Consider the following 9,627-nt stretch of genomic DNA (forward strand, 5'->3'; position numbering starts at 1 on the left):
TATAACACAATCTTCACAAAATCACCAAAATTGGAAAATCTTTAACTAGATTGACCAAGAATAAAAATGAAAACACAAATTAGTAAAAACAGGAATGGATTAGTACCAGACCTTATAGAAATAAGAAAGGATTATCAGAGTATAATATGAACAACTGTACAAGAGTAAATAATATAACCATATGAAAGGGAAAATTCCAAGAAAGACACAAATTCCTAAACTTGACTCAAGAAAAAATACAAAACTTCAACAGACTTAAAACAAGTAGAGAGATTGAATTAGTAATTTTTATTTTATTTTTTTCAATTTTTATTAATTTTTTTTGTTACAGATTTTTCATCTCCCCCACCAGACACTCTCCTCCCTACCCCCACCCCCAGCATTGTTGGCTATGTCCAATGGTTATGTATACATGCATATAAGTTCTTTAGTTTATCTTAGCCTTCTCCCCCGCCGCCCTCCTCTGAGGTTTGTCAGTCAGAATTATACTCATTTCTCTGGGTCTATTTCATTCATCAGCCCACCTTGTTCACTATATTCCACAAATAAGTAAAATTATGTGGTATTTTCCTTTCTCTGATTGGCTTATTTCACTTAGCATAATACTCTTGAGGTCCCTCCATGTCGTCTCAAAGGATAAGAGATCTTTCTTTCTTACAGCTGTATAGTACTCTATTGTATATTTGTACCATGGCTTTTTTATCCACTCATCTCTTGATGGACACTTGGGCTGTTTCCAGATCTTAGTGATTGTAAATAGTGCTGCTGTGAACATAGGGGTACATATATTTTTTCTGATAGGTGTTTAAGGATATATTCCTAGAAGTGGGATCAGTAGGTCAAATGGCAGATCAGTTTTTAATTTTTTGAGGAAACACCATACTGTTTTCCATAGTGGCTGCACTGGACTGCATTCCCACCAGCATTATACTCGAGTCCCCTTTTCTTCACACCTTCTCCAGCATTTGTTGTTTGATGATTTGTTGCTGGCAGCCATTCTGGCAGGTGTGAGGTGACACCTCATTGTTTTAATTTGCATCTCTCTGATGATTATTGATGTTGAGCATTTCTTTACATGTCTCTCGGCCATTTGTATGTCCTCTATGGAGAGATATCTATTTAGTTCCTCTGTCCATTTTTATTTTTTATTTTATTTTTTAAATTAATTAATTAATTTTTGTTACAGATGTTTCTCCTTTTTCCTCCTCTGATTCCCCCTCCCCCACCCTCTCTGCCCTGTCCTCAGCTTTGTTGTCCATGTTCATTTTTCATGCACACATGCATATAAGTTCTGTGGTTTATCTCTACCCCACCCCACCCCTCTTCTGGGGATTGTCACTCTGTACCCCACTTCCACATCTCTGGGACTACCCCATTCCTCACATTTTTATCTTCATTATATTCCACAAATAAGATCATATGATACTTGTCTTTCTCTGTTTGGCTTGTTTCACTTACGATGATACTTTCCAGGTCCCTCCATGTCGTCTCAAAGGATAAGAGATATTTCTTACAGCTGCGTAGTACTTCACTGTGTATATGTACCACTGCTTTTTTTATCCATTCGTCTATCCAAACAGCTAAGGGCTGTTTCCAGATCTTAGCTATTGTAAATAGTGCTGCTACAAACATGGGGGTAACTAAATAGACACCTCTCCAAACAGGACATACAAATGGCTAAGAGACATATGAAGAAATGCTCAACATCACTAATCATCAGAGAGATGCAAATTAAAACAACAATAAGATATCACCTCATACCTGTCAGAATGGCCGCCATCAGCAAATCATCAAACTAGTGTTGGCAAGGGTGTGGAGAAAAGGGGACTCTAGTGCACTGCTGGTGGGAATGCAGACTGGTGCAGCCACTATGGAAAACAATATGGTGTTACCTCAAAACATTAAAAAGTGAACTCCCATTTGACCCAGTGATCCCACTTCTAGGAATATACCCTAAGAAGCCTGAAACACCTCTGTCCATTTTTAAATTGGGTTCTTTGTTTTCCTTTTCTTGAGTTGTATGAACACTCTATATATTTTGGAAATTAACCCCTTATCTTATGTATCATTGACAGCTATGCACTCCCATAGAGTGGGTTCCCTTTCCATTTTGATGGTTATTTATTTCACTGTGCAGAAGTTTTTAGTTTGATGTAGCCCCATTCGTTTATTTTTCCCTTTGTTTTTCTTGCCCTAGGCAATATATCGGTGAAAATTCTTTTTCAAGATTGCTGTGGCTATTCGGAGTCCTTTTTGGTTCCACATAAACTTTTGAAGTATTTGTTCTAGTTCTGTGAAATATGTCATTGGTATTTTTATGGTGATTGCATTGAATCTATAGATTGCTTTGGGTAGTATGGACATTTTTCCATTTTTTGTTCAGATAGAGTGGGAGGGAGAGAGAGGAAGAGAGATAGACAGAGAGAAACATTGACATGAAAAGGACACATCAAGTGGCTACCTTTTGCACAACCCAACCAGGGCCAGGGACAAACTGCAACTGAGGTATGTGCCCTTAGCGGGAACTATACCCGGGTGTCTCTAGACCGCAGGCTGATGCTCTAACTGCTGAGCCAAATATTTACAAATATTTTCTCCTGTTCTGTGGGTTTCCTTTTTACTCTGTGGATAGTGTCTTTTGATGTACAAATTTTTAAAATTTTCATGAAATCCAATTTATTTGCATTTGTGTACTTTTGATGTCATAGCCAAGAAATCATTCCCAAATTCAATGTCCTGAACCATTGAATTTTGTCCTGTGTTTTATCCTAACAGTATTGTTGTTTTAGGTCTTTGATCTGTTTTGAGTTATTTTTTTGTATATGGTGTTAGGTAAGGATCAACCTTTGTTCTTTTGCATGTGGATATCCAGTTTTCCAGGCACCATTCAATGAAAACGCTGTCTTTGGCACCTTTGATCTTGGCACCCTTGTTGAAAATCATATACATGTGATGCTTTATTTCTGGTCTTTTTTTTTATCCTCACCTGAGGGCATTTTTGCATTTATCTTCAGATGGAGTGGGAGGGAGAGAGGGGAGAAGAGAGAAAGAGAAACATCAACGTGAGAGAGACAAATTGACCGGTTGCCACCCACACACACAGGACCCCAACCGGTGTCGAGGACAAACTGCAACTGAGGTATGTGCCCTTAGTGGGAACCAAACCCAGAAGTCTCTAGTCTGTGGGCCTATACTCTAACTACTGAGCCAAACCAGCCAAGCTATTTCCAATCTTTCTATTTTATTTTATTGGTGTGTATTTCTGTTTTTATTCCAGTATCACACTGTTTGGTTTATTGTAGCTTTGTTGTAACTTTTGATATTAGGAAGCATGAGTCTTCCAATTTTGTTCTTTCGGCCATTAGGTGCCCCTTGAAATTCCATAGCAATATTAGGGTGAGTTTTTCTATTTTTGCACAAAATGTCTTTGGGAGATTGCATAAAAACTGTAGATCTTTTGGTAGTATTGATATTTAACAGTATTAAGTCTTCTAATCCATGAACATGGGATGTGTTTCCATTTACATCTTTTTAAATTTCTTTAAGAAGTGTTTTGCAATTTTCATTGTATTGGTCTTTTACATACTTGGTTATGTTTATTCCTAAGTATTCTTTTTAATGCTATTGTAAATAGAATTGTTTTTGCTTTTTTTTATTATTAATTTTTTTTAAGAGAGGGGAAAGAATAGGGAGAGAGAAAGAGAGAAACAACAATGTGAGAGAGAACACTGATTGATTGTCTTCCTTATGTGCCCTTCCTGGGGATTGGATCTGCAACCTGGCCATGTGCCCTGACGGGGAATCAAACTATGACCCTGTGGTGCATGTATAACTCTCCATCCAAATGAGCCACACCAGCCAGGGCAGAAATTGTTTTTGTGATTTTCTTTTCAGATTGTTCATTGTTTATATATAGAAATGCAACTGATTTTTGTGTGTTGAATTATAGCCTCCTAATTTGGTAAACTCATTTATTAGTTTTCAGTTGTCGTTTTTTGTTTTTGTGTTTTGTTTTGTTTTTTTTTCCTGGAATGTTTAGTGTTTTCTACATATAAGATCATATTATCTGCAGACAGAGATCATTTTACTACTTCCTTCCAGTTTGGATGCCTTTTATTTATTTTACTTGCCTCCTCACTCTGACTAAAATATTGAATAAAAATATTAAGAGTGGACATTGTTACCATGTTTTTGATATTATAAGAAAATACTTCAGTCTTTCCCAATTGATCATGATGTTCACTTTGAGTTTTTCATATATGACTTTTATTATATTGAGATTGTTTCCTTCTATTCTTTGTTTTTAAGTGTTTTTACCATGAAAGGGTGTTGAATTTTTGTCAAATGCTTTTTCACATCAGTTGAGATGATCTTGTGTGTTTTTTCCCTTTAGTCTGTTAATGTGGTGCATTCATTTTAAGATAGAGTGGAAGGGAGGGGAAACATCAATGTGTCTAGAGACACATCAATTTATTGCCTTCCAAATGACCCTACTGGGTTTGAGGATCAAACCCGCAACCCAGGTATGTGCCTTTGACCAGGAATCAAACCCAAAACCCTTCAGTTCATGGGCTGATGCTCTATTAAGCCAAACCAACCAGGGTAAGATATTGTTATTTTTTATGGCTGAGTCATATTCCATTATATATATTCACCACTTCTTTATCCATTAACTATTGGTGGACACTTAGGTTGCTTTTATATCATGGCTACTGTAAATAATGCTGTAATGAATATATGCATGCCTATGTATTTTCAATTTAGTGTTTTGGGTTTCCTCAGATAAATACCCATAAGTGGAATTGCTGGGTCCTTCTTTGTCTCTTGTAATAGCCTTTGTTTTAAAGTCTATTTTGTCTGATATAAGCATTCCTTCCCCAGCTTCTTCTTTGTTTCCATCTTCATGAAATATCTTTTCCCATCCCTTTACTTTCAGTCTGTGTGGGGCTTTTGATCAGAAGTAGGTCTCATGCAGGCAGCATATTTATGGGTCTTGTTTTCTTACCCATCCAGCCACATTATGCCTTTGATTGGAGCATTTTGAACTATTTATATTTAAAGTAATTGTTCACTGGTATGTATTTATTACCACTTTATTACTCATATTTTTATCTTTTTCTTCTTCTCCCCCCTTTCCCCGTTCTCTTCTTCTTCTCCCTTTCTCTTTCCCCTTTTCCCTCTTGTTCTCCTTCTCTCTTTCCCTCTCCCTATCCCTCTCTCTCCTTCTTTTTCAAGAAGTCCATTAACATTTTTTGTAATACTGTTTTGGTGGTGAAGAAATCCTTTAGATTTTTCTTGTCTGGGAAGCTATTTATATTTTCTATGGTTCTAAATGATAGCTCCGATTGGTAGAGTAATCTTGGTTGTAGATCCTTGCTTTTCAGCACTTTGAATATTTCATGCCAATCCCTTCTGACCTGCGCAGTTTTTATTGGGAAATCAGCTGACAGGTTTATGGGAGTTCTCTTGTAGGTAACTAACTACTTTTCTCTTGCTACTTTTAAGATTTTATCTTTGTCTTTAACCTTTGGCATTTTCATTATGATGTGTTTGGTGTCAGCTTCTTTGGATTCATAGTATTTGAGATTTTCTATACTTCCTGGACTTGTATGTCTATTTCTTTCACCAGGTTAGGGAAGTTTTCAGTCATTATTTCTTCAACTAGGTTTCCAATACTTTGTTCTCTCTCTTCACCTTCTTCTACCCCTATGATGAAATATTGTTACACTCAATGTTGTCACAGAAGTCCCTTAAACTATCCCCATTTTAAAAATTTATTATTCTTTTTGCTGTTCGGATTGGATGTTTTCTGCTACCTTATCTTCCAAACTGCTATTTTGATCCTCTCCTTCATCTAATCAGCTCTTGATTCCTTGTAATGTATTTTTTATTTCAGTTATTATTGTCTTTAGTTCTGACTAATTCTTTTTAATGTTGTCTATCTGCACTTTTATGTTTCCTATATTTTTGTTGAAGTTCTCACTGAGATCATTGAGCATCCTTATAATCAGTGTTTTGAACTCTACATCTGGTAGATTGCTTGTCTCCATTGTGTTTAGTTCATTTTATGAGTTTTGTTATGTTCTTTCATTTGGAACATATTTTTTTGTCTCCTCGTAATGGCTGTCTTCCTGTGTTTGTTTCTATGTATTGGGTAGATCTGCTACATCTCCTGGTTATGGTGAAGTGGCTTCATATAGTAAGTGTCCTGTGGGGCCCAGTAGTTCAGTCTTTTCAGTCATCTGAACCAGGTGCTCCTTGAGTGAATGGTGTGTGCCTTCCTGTTGTAGTTGAGCCTGGACTGTCGTTGGCACATCAGTGGGAGAGAGTGACCCCCAGGCTGACTGGCTGTGAGGACCGGCCTTGACTACAGTGGCTAAGCTGTGTGGGGTTTGACCACAGGGAGCAGGATTCACTGTAGTGGGGCTCTGGTGCCTGCCAAGTTCCCCTTTGAGTATGTCATTTGTGGAACTAATTAGGTGGTGCTCTGGTGTGTTCTGAATTCAGCTATAGGGTGTGTTGGTTCTAGAGCCTTTGTGAGGGGTACCTGCACATTCCCAGATCACTTGCTGCCTGTGCCTCATGCAAGGCTACCTGATAGGAGCTACAAAGTAATCTTTGGTTGGTAGCTGTTCTTTGCTTGGAGGTGCCTGGGAAAGGCTATGCTGGGAACTGAGGTTTGCTGCCACTGGTGCCAGGATTGGAACTGCTTAGCAAGAGGTACAGGGCATGCCAAGAACAGTCACCACTTGTTTTAAGTTTGTGGACCTTTGAGAAATTTTAGGAAAGTTTGCAAGGACAAGGCCAGTGGCTAATGAGAACAGCAGCTAAAAAAGGCAGATGCCTGAGTTGGGTGGAGTGGGATCTCAGGGAATCACCAGAGTGGGGTGAGTGATGTCAGTCAGGTTGATAGAGACTCAGATTTGGCACAGCCTGTCCATGTAGGCTGGTGAGGTGGAGATTAGGGCTCAACAAAGTAACAATGGTGCCTGCCAACATGGAGCTGCCCCTCCAGCCCTCACCCAGAAGATAGAGAATTCAGTTGTTTCCCATATGTTCTTGGTGCTTTTCAAGCTGCTGTCCCTTCGCTGACCTTAGGGCTATAATAACCTGCTCCTATCACTTTGTCCTGATTAAATAAACAAAAGGCCAACTATGAAGCTTTCAGAGGCAACCTGCGGAAGTACCAACTGGCCTGATACTCCTCTAAATGAATGTGTCCTCTAAGCGAATTTGTTACTTTTTAGAACTTAGATAATAGAATAAATAGCAGGATAGATGTATGCTGACCCAGTTCACCAAGTTCCCTTTTGCCTCAGCTCCCTCCCACCTCCATTCCCTCCTGCTTATCGCTAACTGCCTCTGCTTCTGTACATGTAGCTTGCTTGCTCTGCTAAACTCGTGAATAACACCTGTCCTATACAAGCAACCCTCCCCCTGAGCTCAGGGCTGCAGTTCTCCTCTGTGTAGGTTGGCTGCAGTTCCTGCACAGGTAATAGAGCTCCTAATATTCAAAATTACTTTGTGTCTGAGTGAGGTTGATTCTCCTGGGTTACAACATTTGGAGGCCCCAGAGAGATCACCGTGAGGTCCCCTTCCCTTTGGGGTAGACGTCCTCAGACTAGGCGAAGGAAGCCTCCATATCCTTCACCTCAAATTGGCTTTTGATTTGACTATGAGCTTTTTGGATCTGTTCCAGGACGTCTGGAGGTAAGGGAAACACCACCCCTTTCCATATGTTTTCGGTTGTTTCCTCGATGAGCTGTATTGGGTGTTCAGCAGGCTGGATGCCGCAGAACTGCCTCACCCTGGTCGGGATGGGACGCCATTCCCTGACTTATGGGAATCCGCTTGCAGATTCAGCTGGTGTGTGAATGAATGTGAACGTTCACTGTCTGTTATTGTCTGTCCTTGTGTTGTTATTGTTGTGTGCTGGCTACTTTTCTTTCCTACAGAATGGGGCAAACCTACTCGAAGGCCCAAACACCGCTTGAATGAATGCTGAATAACTTTTCTGATTTCTTTAAGTGCTCCTGTGACTATGAAAAGCCTGCGATCCTGGTTTCCTGAGAGTACTCTATGAATTTGAATGGCCTGCCTGTAGGGTTAATTGGCCACCCAAAGGTAGTTTCAACTTGCAATTGGCATTTATAGTCCATCAGAAAAATGTACAGGAGCCCTGGTCACCTAGAACAAATGCCATGTATTGATATTTGGATTGATATAACTACTGACAAACCCAATTATATTAAGAAATGTCAATATCCAGAGGTTCAAATAAAAGGAAAAACAGTTTTGTTAACAATGCCTCAACCTGCCCTGAAGGACAATTAACTCCTCCCAGCCCCCTGAGGAAATTCTGTCCAGTTCTTCAGGACCCCCCTGAGGATATACTAAAATGTTAATTAACCTGAGTTTTCCTATTTTGGTTTCTTATTACAGAAGAGCTAGAAGATGAATTTGGATCTGTTAATGATGTATTGATTCGAAAAATGTCTATTGAAAATATGAATATATTTGCCAATCAGAGGAATGTAAATTACTTGTACTTATAAAAAGAAAAAAAATTCAACATTTCTAAAAGTTAAAAGTTCAGATTAAGTTAGAAAGGAATTATATGGTTTTGATGAAAAAAAAAGATATGGAAATATATACATATTCTTTAAAAGAAAATTGTTCTAAAACTGGTTATTTCTGAATGGATAAAAAGGTTTATGAAAGTTAAAAAATGTATTAAAAGAAATCTTAGAAAGAAATTATAAATAAAATAAATAATGAATTTAATAAGATACATAAATGTAAAATAAATTAATATAGAATTTATTTGGTTCTTTTTCAGCCTGCTAAAAGGGAAAAGGTTTTTTTTCCCAATATTTGCTTGAGAAACAAAAATTATATATATTATTGAAATGGTTTTATATTATGTTAATCAAGTACTTGATTCCTTAAAGAACCATTTTCTTAATCATAAGAACTGAAGTTTCACTGACCTATGTTTATGTTTAACATCTGTTATTGTCACTTTAAATGAATAAATAATTGAATACTATTTAATAATAATAATACTATATAATCTTTTGGTCAAATATGTTTGACAACCTTTCCAGGATTTGAATTTTAAGAAACTTTTTCTTGACCTGGAATTAATTTTGAGTCATTCCAGTAGGACCTGGAATTCCTCAAAGATTTGTTTTCTCTCCTTATAAAAGGAAATCAAATCAATGAAGATGGCTTAACACAGTCTGTTTCCCCACTGGAGTATGGGTTAGGGGACAACAAACTCCAAATGCAAGAGCATACACACTACTAAGAGTGATTATTTGTTCACTTAGTAGATGCATAGAATACCTCTTATATGTGGGTCTGTTATAACTCAGTGCCATTGACCCAAACTTCCAGAGGCCTTCATGACAACCAAAGGGGTTGTCAGTTTACTCATTTCTTCACTAACTAATCACTAAGTAATCGCTAACCCTGGGGTAATAACTAACCCTTGAGTAATCCTGGGGTTGGCGCCAGGGGTAATCTATTTGAAAACATCTTGACCTTTGAGATGTCTGGGAAACTGAGTAACAGGTAATTAACTAACTGCTAAATTCCGCTTCTGTAACATGCTTGCTTACATGG

This window comes from Molossus molossus, unplaced genomic scaffold, assembly GCF_014108415.1.
Source record: "Molossus molossus isolate mMolMol1 unplaced genomic scaffold, mMolMol1.p scaffold_m16_p_6, whole genome shotgun sequence".
Taxonomy (NCBI): Eukaryota; Metazoa; Chordata; class Mammalia; order Chiroptera; family Molossidae; genus Molossus; species Molossus molossus.